Raw genomic sequence first — 9,517 nt, forward strand, 5'->3', positions numbered from 1 at the left:
TATTGATCTGTTGCGGTTTGTGAATTGGCTAACGTGGTTTTATCGCCCTGTTTACGTTACCCTGTGTTGCTGCTTATCGTTGTCCTCACTTTTTTTTACACCATTTACTTTGCCACTGAAGTTTAAATTAAAATATTATTTAAAATGAGCTGTCCTTTACGCAATTGTGCATTCGCAAAGTCTGATACGGAGAGAATGGTATCTTGTTGGCTTTGCCTGGATTCGTATCACATTAAATGTCTTGATTTAACGCCTCGTACAGCGGACAACCTACAGGAGAATAAAGGGTTACGTTGGTGCTGTAAAAAATGTCGTGTCTATGATGCTGAATTTTTCAAGTTCTTTAAATCCACCTTTATGGAATTAAATCAAATGAGCATTGAATTCAATACTTTAATGGAAAGATTTATTAAATACAAAGAAATATTTAATAATACGTCTTCACTGGACCAATTTCTCCAATCTCCGAATGATTCCCTTCGTAAAAGAAAGAAGCCATCGGAAAACACTACAAACTTACTAAATAACGAATCTAATAATCTTGCAATTCCCTTAATTTCTATTCAAAATTCTCCATCAAAGATAGCATCACCACATCAAACAACTGAAAAGAATAATCTAACTGCAGATGTAACTCCATCGGGTTCATCAGAATTTCATTCACCGTTGCCATCACCTTCACCACCAAACGTTTTACGTAAAACTAATCCCCCCATTCCGAATTTAAGGGCAGTCACTCCCATGAAATCAATCTTCATAGCTCGTCTTGCTGCAGAAACTTCTGAAGAACATGTCTTATCGTACATAAAGAGCAAAATTAATGTTAACGCTGAAATTATGGTTTATAAATTTAAGTACACACAACAACGTAGCAAGGCCTCTTTTAGAATTACTATCCCTGCAGAATTCTTTGATACTGTTTTACATGAATCTTTTTGGCCAGAGTACACTATAGTTCGCGAATATATTTATAGAGATATTCAGAGATCTAATATAGCTTATTTACCAAATGTCCTGTTAGATAACACTCAATCAAAAAACTAATTTCTAATTCTTCTTCTTCTTCTGTGGATGATTTCAGCATAATATATCAAAATGTAAGAGGTTTAAACACTAAAATATCATCACTTTTTATTGATAGCTTTGCTTTTGATAACGATATTATAGCATTTACTGAAACCTGGCTAAATAAAAATATATATGATGCTGAAATTCTTTGTCCAACGTTCCAAATTTTTAGGCGTGATCGAGTTAATAGTTCCAAAAGCAGAGGAGGTGGGGTTCTTATAGCTGTATCGTCTAAATACCCATCACATGAAATACCATTATCCCTATCGGATGATATTGAATTAATTGCCCCAAAAAATTCGTCTAAACCATTTAGCTATACATATAACTTGTTCATATATACCCCCTGGATCAAGTATTAATATATATGAGAAACACACGTCATGCATTTCTGAAGCTTTTCAAACCGCGAAACCAAATGATATTTTAATAGTCCTTGGAGACTTTAACTTACCTAACATTAAATGGACCCATAATTCCGAATCTATGGATCTTTTACCTACTAACACAAACTATAACATTATCCAATCTATTGAACCATTATTTGGTCTTGGTTTATCACAAATAAATGGCATTCATAACTCCCTTGGTAAATTGCTTGACCTAATATTTGTGAACCATCCTTTTAATATTCAACCTGTTCGGTGTGATCCCTTGGTGCGCCCGGAAGATAAATTTCACCCAACCATAAAACTAATTCTTGAATTACCTCCCATTTCTATTCCTGTTATAAAGCAATTAACTAAACCTATATATTGTTTCTCTCGTACAAATTATACAAACTTAAATGCTCTTTTGAGCTTAACAAACTGGTCTATACTCCAATCTTTTGACACACTTGATGATATGTTACAAAGTTTCTATACTACTCTTGAAAATGCCATGTCGAAAACTGTGCCAATATCTAAAATTATTAGACGTTCTGGTCCACCATGGAATACCGCAACTTTAAGTAAGTTAAAGAACAAGAAAAATAAACTTTATAAAAAATACAAGCGATGTGGTTCCCCTTCTGATTTTGCAGTTTATGTAGTTGCCAGATCGAAATTTACTATTCTAAATAATCGGCTTTATAGAAGTTATATTTCGGAAGTCAAACAAAAATTAGTTACAAATCCTAAATCCTTTTATGGTTTTATAAATTCAAAGCGTCAATCGCATACTTTGCCAAAAATCTTAAAGTTTAAAACTATTGTTGCGGAAGATGACATCTCTATATCAAATACATTTGCATCATTCTTTGAAACAACTTATTCAAATAAATCGTACAACAATGCAACCGAATATCCATATCCCTTGCCAGAATTTCCGTCCATAAATCTTCCTTCATTAACAGTTTCTGAAGTGCTAACAAAGTTAAAATCTCTAAAAAACATAACATCCCCAGGTCCAGATGGAATACCTGCCTGCATATTAAAGAACTGTGCTGAAAATCTTGCACTTCCTCTTAGTATAATGTTTAATGAATCTATTCGTGCCGGTCATTTCCCTTTAAAATGGAAACAGTCGTTTATTGTTCCCTTATTTAAATCAGGTAGTAGAAATGAGGCTACCAATTATAGAGGTATTGCAAAATTGAATTCAATTCCAAAATTATTTGAGAAAATGGTTACTGAATTAGTATCCTTTCAAGTTTCTCCTATACTGTCCAATCATCAACACGGGTTTCGAAAAAGTCGATCTACCATTACAAATTTACTAAAACTAACTTCAAATGTTAATGAGGGCTTTCGAAATCGTTGCCAAACGGACTGTATTTACACTGATTTCAGCAAGGCTTTTGACAAAGTAAATCATGAACTATTATTACTCAAACTAAACGCTATTGGCTTCTCGCCTTCATTACTTAAATGGATAAAATCATATCTCAGCGATAGGGAGCAAACAGTTAAATTTGGCACTGCTATATCCGATAAAATATATGTTACATCTGGGGTTCCGCAGGGGAGCCATCTTGGACCGGTATTATTTACACTATTTATTAATGATCTGCCAAATGTTTTACAAAACTCCAATATTCTCATGTTTGCCGATGATGTCAAAATATTCCAATCATTCAGTGACCCATCGAATCAACATCTTCTACAATCCGATTTAGACCGTTTCTGTCATTGGTGCAATATAAACATGTTGGAGCTAAATGTCCTTAAATGTAAGCACATGTCATTTTTTAGACTAAAGAAGATTGATACGTTTTATCATCTTAATGATCAGATTGTTGAAAATGTTGTATTCATTAACGATTTGGGAATATTCTTAGACAACCGTTTAAATTTCAAGGAACATATTTCTGCGATTACAAATAAGGCCTACAGAAATCTGGGATTTATCAAAAGATGGAGTAGAGAATTTTCAGACCCGTTGGTAACAAAACAACTGTATATATCATTTGTTCGTTCTACATTAGAGTATGGGTCAATTATCTGGGATCCAACTTATTTAATCCATATAAAAGCTATAGAATCTGTTCAAAAGCAATTTCTTTTGTTTTGTCTTAGGGGTCGCGGTTGGACAATACATACACTACCATCGTACAAATACAGGTTAAACCAAATAAAACTCCCCACTTTGAAAAGTCGAAGAACTATGTTGAATGTGACCTTCATACTAAACATTATGCAAGGAAAACTATTTTCTGATTTTATCCTAAAAAAACTTTGCTTTAACGTACCAATCAGACAAACACGTAACTATCAGTTATTATATGTAGATTACTATCGGTCAAACTATGAAAATAATGATCCCTTACGCCGTCTGCTTTTGGAATTTAATAAATTTTGTAGTATAATAGATGTTTGTGAATCACGAGAATCAGTAAAAAGAAAAATTATAATATCCCTTAATGAATAGCTTCTGTTTTTCTCTATTTTTATTTTTTGTAAATTTGATATTTTGTATATAAGCATGTACTTAGTATGTATTATAGTCTGTAAGGATTGTATTAATCTATAGACTTAAGTAAATAAAAAAAAAAAAAAAAAAAAAAAAAATTATTTTATTATTTAGAGAAATGTGTATAAATAAAACACACAAAAATTCATACACATTGTATAGATGGAATGGGTTCAAATGCTGATGAAAAGATCTCATCTTTCACGACTTCATCATGGAACCTCGCATGGAACCCCTTCCTTCAAATTTTGCTGAGTACTAGTACACGATTGACCCCTGAAAATTTGAAGGGAACTAACTACTACTCTCAAATTAAATCCAATACGTTTTTAACAACAGAAGAGAGGGATGGTATATGACTGAAAAAATGGAACTAGTTACTGTAACCCAGTGAATCGTACTGTACTGACTCGTCGGACGAGTGCGGAGAATAGTTAAAAAATTAGAAAAACAGTTTTAATACAAAACAAAAATTAATCATGCGAATTATGTAAATTCCTCGAAGTCATAAAGTCATTTTTCAGTATACTGCCAGAAATAGACAACCCCGAACGCATTATACAATTCAGAGAAAGAACTATAAAGTTCGTGATTTGCGTGAAGCTATTTTGCGTCAAAATGTGACCAACTCGGTGAACTTGTTGGTCACCATTGCCGTTGTCATCTACTTCTAAGGTTTCCGAGATTGATCTGCCCGTTATCAAGTTGGTCTACACCTCGAACATTCCTATCATGCCGCAGAAATGATGGCCGTTAAATTCCAAGCTAACTTCTTTATCAACCTCCTTGGTGTTTGGGCTGATGTTGGTGGTGACGGCCAAGCTCGTTCCTATCCCACAATTCCATCCGCGCTATCCTCCTTAAACTTCTAAAAACTTCATGAAATTGTTTTATTCGTTTGCACACAAAACTTGTAGAATAGGCCGGGGCGATTTGAAAACCTTAATTGGCCCTTCGCGTTTCTAATTTCTGGGATTGAACTGAGCAGAAAAGTCCACTAGATCATAGGTCTACGGTGAAAATCGAGCCTCCCGATTTTGACTTTAAGTTTTTTATCCGCTTTTTTGGACATTTTGGCATATAACAGCCAAACCAACCCCACAAAAAACTATAGGTGAATTTCTCATAATTTTCAAACACATAAAGTTTTTTTGTTTTGTTCAATATTTATTTTGAAAATTGTGAGAAATTCAGCTATAGTTTTTTGGTGGGGGTTTTCATACTTAAACCACTATAACTTAGCCTTTTGTTAACCGATTTAAAAAAATAACTAGTTTGAAAGATATTATTCGCCACTTTAAAAGGAAGAGAGATCAATAGAAATCCGTTGTGAAAAAAGAAGATATGTCCGTTTAAATTTGAAAATGTAAGAAACGAAGTGACCCACACGAACTAAAGGCATTGTCGTTGTCCATTGATCCCAGCACGATGTAATTTTGCATCAGAGCGCTTGAATATTTTTCAGGTCTTTTGTAGCACAGTGCCATTTATAGACATTTTCAAAAAGTTCTCTCAAGGCCAAAACTGCCTGAAGGAGCGTTCCAATGCTTTTGCGATGTATTAGATATTCTTAATTACTGTCTTGGCTACAATTTTTGTACTTGTGTTCGATCAAATATTTCAATGGTTTGGCTGTTATATGCCAAAATGTCTAAAAACGCGTATAAAAAACATAAAGACAAAATCGGGAAGCTCGATTCAATCAGTTCAATCCCAGGAATCAGAAACGCGAAGGGCTCATTAAGGTTTTTTTCTTTCCATAAAAATCGCCCCGGCCTATTGTAGAATCAATCGCATCTGTTAGCCTCTGTACACGCTAGAAGGAATTTTATTAAAAAATTGTATGAAATTAGGCGTTCTTAGACCGAATTCCTCACTACAGCAATATCATTATTTTACTCTACTATGGAACTCGATCTAGAAACGCTTAATTTCATGAGTTTTTTTTAATGAAATCACTCTAGTGTGGACCGGGACTATGGAACTTGATCTAGGGATGCATAATTTGATGAGATTTTTTTCTATGAAATCACTCTAGTGTGGACATGGACTTAACAATTTTCTCAAAAAAAAAAAAAACAATATATATATATATATATATATATATATATATATATATATATATATCAATTACATGTAGAAGAATATAGGCCAAGTACTACCTAATTAAAATGCGATCTTGCATTTCTTTATTCGTATACATAAATTGAGGCTTGGATAAGCGTGAATTTCTCATTATGTTCGCACATTTATTTAGTGATGTCAAAATTTTCGATAGTATCGATATAAAAAACTATTCATATCGATAATATCGATATTTCCATCGATGGTTTGCCAGCTCTACTCGCTAAATATGTATCAATTTCATTATTAATTAAAGCCTTGTCCATTTTTCGTCTTTTTGCTAAATTATGATCCAAAAACTCTGAAAATTCGTGTAAATATGGCATTGTAATTTCCTGCTCATACTTAGCGCACTCTATGTTCTCACTATGTATATCAAGCAACATGGCTTTTACATTAGCTATTACGTCATTTATTTTTTCTTCTGAAAAAAGTCATCCCCTTAAATGACGGAAATAAAAACATCCTTATAAGATGTGCCATTGCTGGTACAAAGCGTTTAAGCAATGTAAACAATCATTGCTTTCAAATCTTTCATTTTAGCTTTCAAATCTTTCATGAATTGAGAGTCAATGGTATCAATTGAGCAAACTTTCAAACGTTTTTCAGACCAAAACACAGTGCGAAATATGAAGGAAATTTGGAAGTACATAAAATTCATTATAATTGTATTGCGATCGTTAGCTAAGTATCCCACCGTAAATAGTCAATACTCACTTTGGCGATTTACTTCACGAAACGGCTTCGAAATGAACTTGAAAGTTGCACTTTTGTTTCATATTTTTGTTTTCAAGAAAAAGATTTTCGATTCGAACATTGGTGGCGTTTATTTAATTGGGATAGCTGTTACAATTTTGATTTTTCAAAATAGTCTGGCTTAATCCCTTTTGTTGTTTTAATATTTAAAACAACAAGTTTATTAGTGGAGAAGGTTTGGCATTGTTCGCCAAGGGGTAAGGCAAGGAAGACTAGTTTCGATCCACGCCACTGGATCTCATCAGTTCCCTTTGTTTCTTGTTTGTGGATATTCTCCACCGAAGTTATTTTTCAATAACTTCTTCAACAAGGAACTTTTTTTACCCAAACATCAATCGTCAGCTCGAAGTATAAACGTAAACAAAGAAAACCCTTCAATGAGAAGTTTTTCTTTGGGTACCTAACACAACTCCGACGAAAGTGTTTACGAAACAAAGCAAACCTTCTTTCACTCGTATGTGTCGTTGATTTTTCAACAAATGCACATACCCAAATGCTGTTTGGTAGCTTATATACCAACAACACACAGAACCGTGCCAGTGTTTCTCAAATAGAACATTGGTGGCGTTTATTTAATTGGGATAGCTGTTACAATTTTGATTTTTCAAAATAGTCTGGCTTAATCCCTTTTGTTGTTTTAATATTTAAAACAACAAGTTTATTAGTGGAGAAGGTTTGGCATTGTTCGCCAAGGGGTAAGGCAAGGAAGACTAGTTTCGATCCACGCCACTGGATCTCATCAGTTCCCTTTGTTTCTTGTTTGTGGATATTCTCCACCGAAGTTATTTTTCAATAACTTCTTCAACAAGGAACTTTTTTTACCCAAACATCAATCGTCAGCTCGAAGTATAAACGTAAACAAAGAAAACCCTTCAATGAGAAGTTTTTCTTTGGGTACCTAACACAACTCCGACGAAAGTGTTTACGAAACAAAGCAAACCTTCTTTCACTCGTATGTGTCGTTGATTTTTCAACAAATGCACATACCCAAATGCTGTTTGGTAGCTTATATACCAACAACACACAAAACCGTGCCAGTGTTTCTCAAATAGAACATTGGTGGCGTTTATTTAATTGGGATAGCTGTTACAATTTTGATTTTTCAAAATAGTCTGGCTTAATCCCTTTTGTTGTTTTAATATTTAAAACAACAAGTTTATTAGTGGAGAAGGTTTGGCATTGTTCGCCAAGGGGTAAGGCAAGGAAGACTAGTTTCGATCCACGCCACTGGATCTCATCAGTTCCCTTTGTTTCTTGTTTGTGGATATTCTCCACCGAAGTTATTTTTCAATAACTTCTTCAACAAGGAACTTTTTTTACCCAAACATCAATCGTCAGCTCGAAGTATAAACGTAAACAAAGAAAACCCTTCAATGAGAAGTTTTTCTTTGGGTACCTAACACAACTCCGACGAAAGTGTTTACGAAACAAAGCAAACCTTCTTTCACTCGTATGTGTCGTTGATTTTTCAACAAATGCACATACCCAAATGCTGTTTGGTAGCTTATATACCAACAACACACAAAACCGTGCCAGTGTTTCGCAAATAGAACATTGGTGGCGTTTATTTAATTGGGATAGCTGTTACAATTTTGATTTTTCAAAATAGTCTGGCTTAATCCCTTTTGTTGTTTTAATATTTAAAACAACAAGTTTATTAGTGGAGAAGGTTTGGCATTGTTCGCCAAGGGGTAAGGCAAGGAAGACTAGTTTCGATCCACGCCACTGGATCTCATCAGTTCCCTTTGTTTCTTGTTTGTGGATATTCTCCACCGAAGTTATTTTTCAATAACTTCTTCAACAAGGAACTTTTTTTACCCAAACATCAATCGTCAGCTCGAAGTATAAACGTAAACAAAGAAAACCCTTCAATGAGAAGTTTTTCTTTGGGTACCTAACACAACTCCGACGAAAGTGTTTACGAAACAAAGCAAACCTTCTTTCACTCGTATGTGTCGTTGATTTTTTTGAAAAATCAAAATTGTAACAGCTATCCCAATTAAATAAACGCCACCATTGTTCTATTTGAGAAACACTGGCACGGTTTTGTGTGTTGTTGGTATATAAGCTACCAAACAGCATTTGGGTATGTGCATTTGTTGAAAAATCAACGACACATACGAGTGAAAGAAGGTTTGCTTTGTTTCGTAAACACTTTCGTCGGAGTTGTGTTAGGTACCCAAAGAAAAACTTCTCATTGAAGGGTTTTCTTTGTTTACGTTTATACTTCGAGCTGACGATTGATGTTTGGGTAAAAAAAGTTCCTTGTTGAAGAAGTTATTGAAAAATAACTTCGGTGGAGAATATCCACAAACAAGAAACAAAGGGAACTGATGAGATCCAGTGGCGTGGATCGAAACTAGTCTTCCTTGCCTTACCCCTTGGCGAACAATGCCAAACCTTCTCCACTAATAAACTTGTTGTTTTAAATATTAAAACAACAAAAGGGATTAAGCCAGACTATTTTGAAAAATCAAAATTGTAACAGCTATCCCAATTAAATAAACGCCACCAATGTTCTATTTGAGAAACACTGGCACGGTTTTGTGTGTTGTTGGTATATAAGCTACCAAACAGCATTTGGGTATGTGCATTTGTTGAAAAATCAACGACACATACGAGTGAAAGAAGGTTTGCTTTGTTTCGTAAACACTTTCGTCGGAGTTGTGTTAGGTAC

The sequence above is a fragment of the Musca autumnalis genome, unplaced genomic scaffold, assembly GCF_047663935.1.
Source record: "Musca autumnalis isolate F117 unplaced genomic scaffold, ASM4766393v1 scaffold_4, whole genome shotgun sequence".
In the NCBI taxonomy this organism is placed as follows: domain Eukaryota; kingdom Metazoa; phylum Arthropoda; class Insecta; order Diptera; family Muscidae; genus Musca; species Musca autumnalis.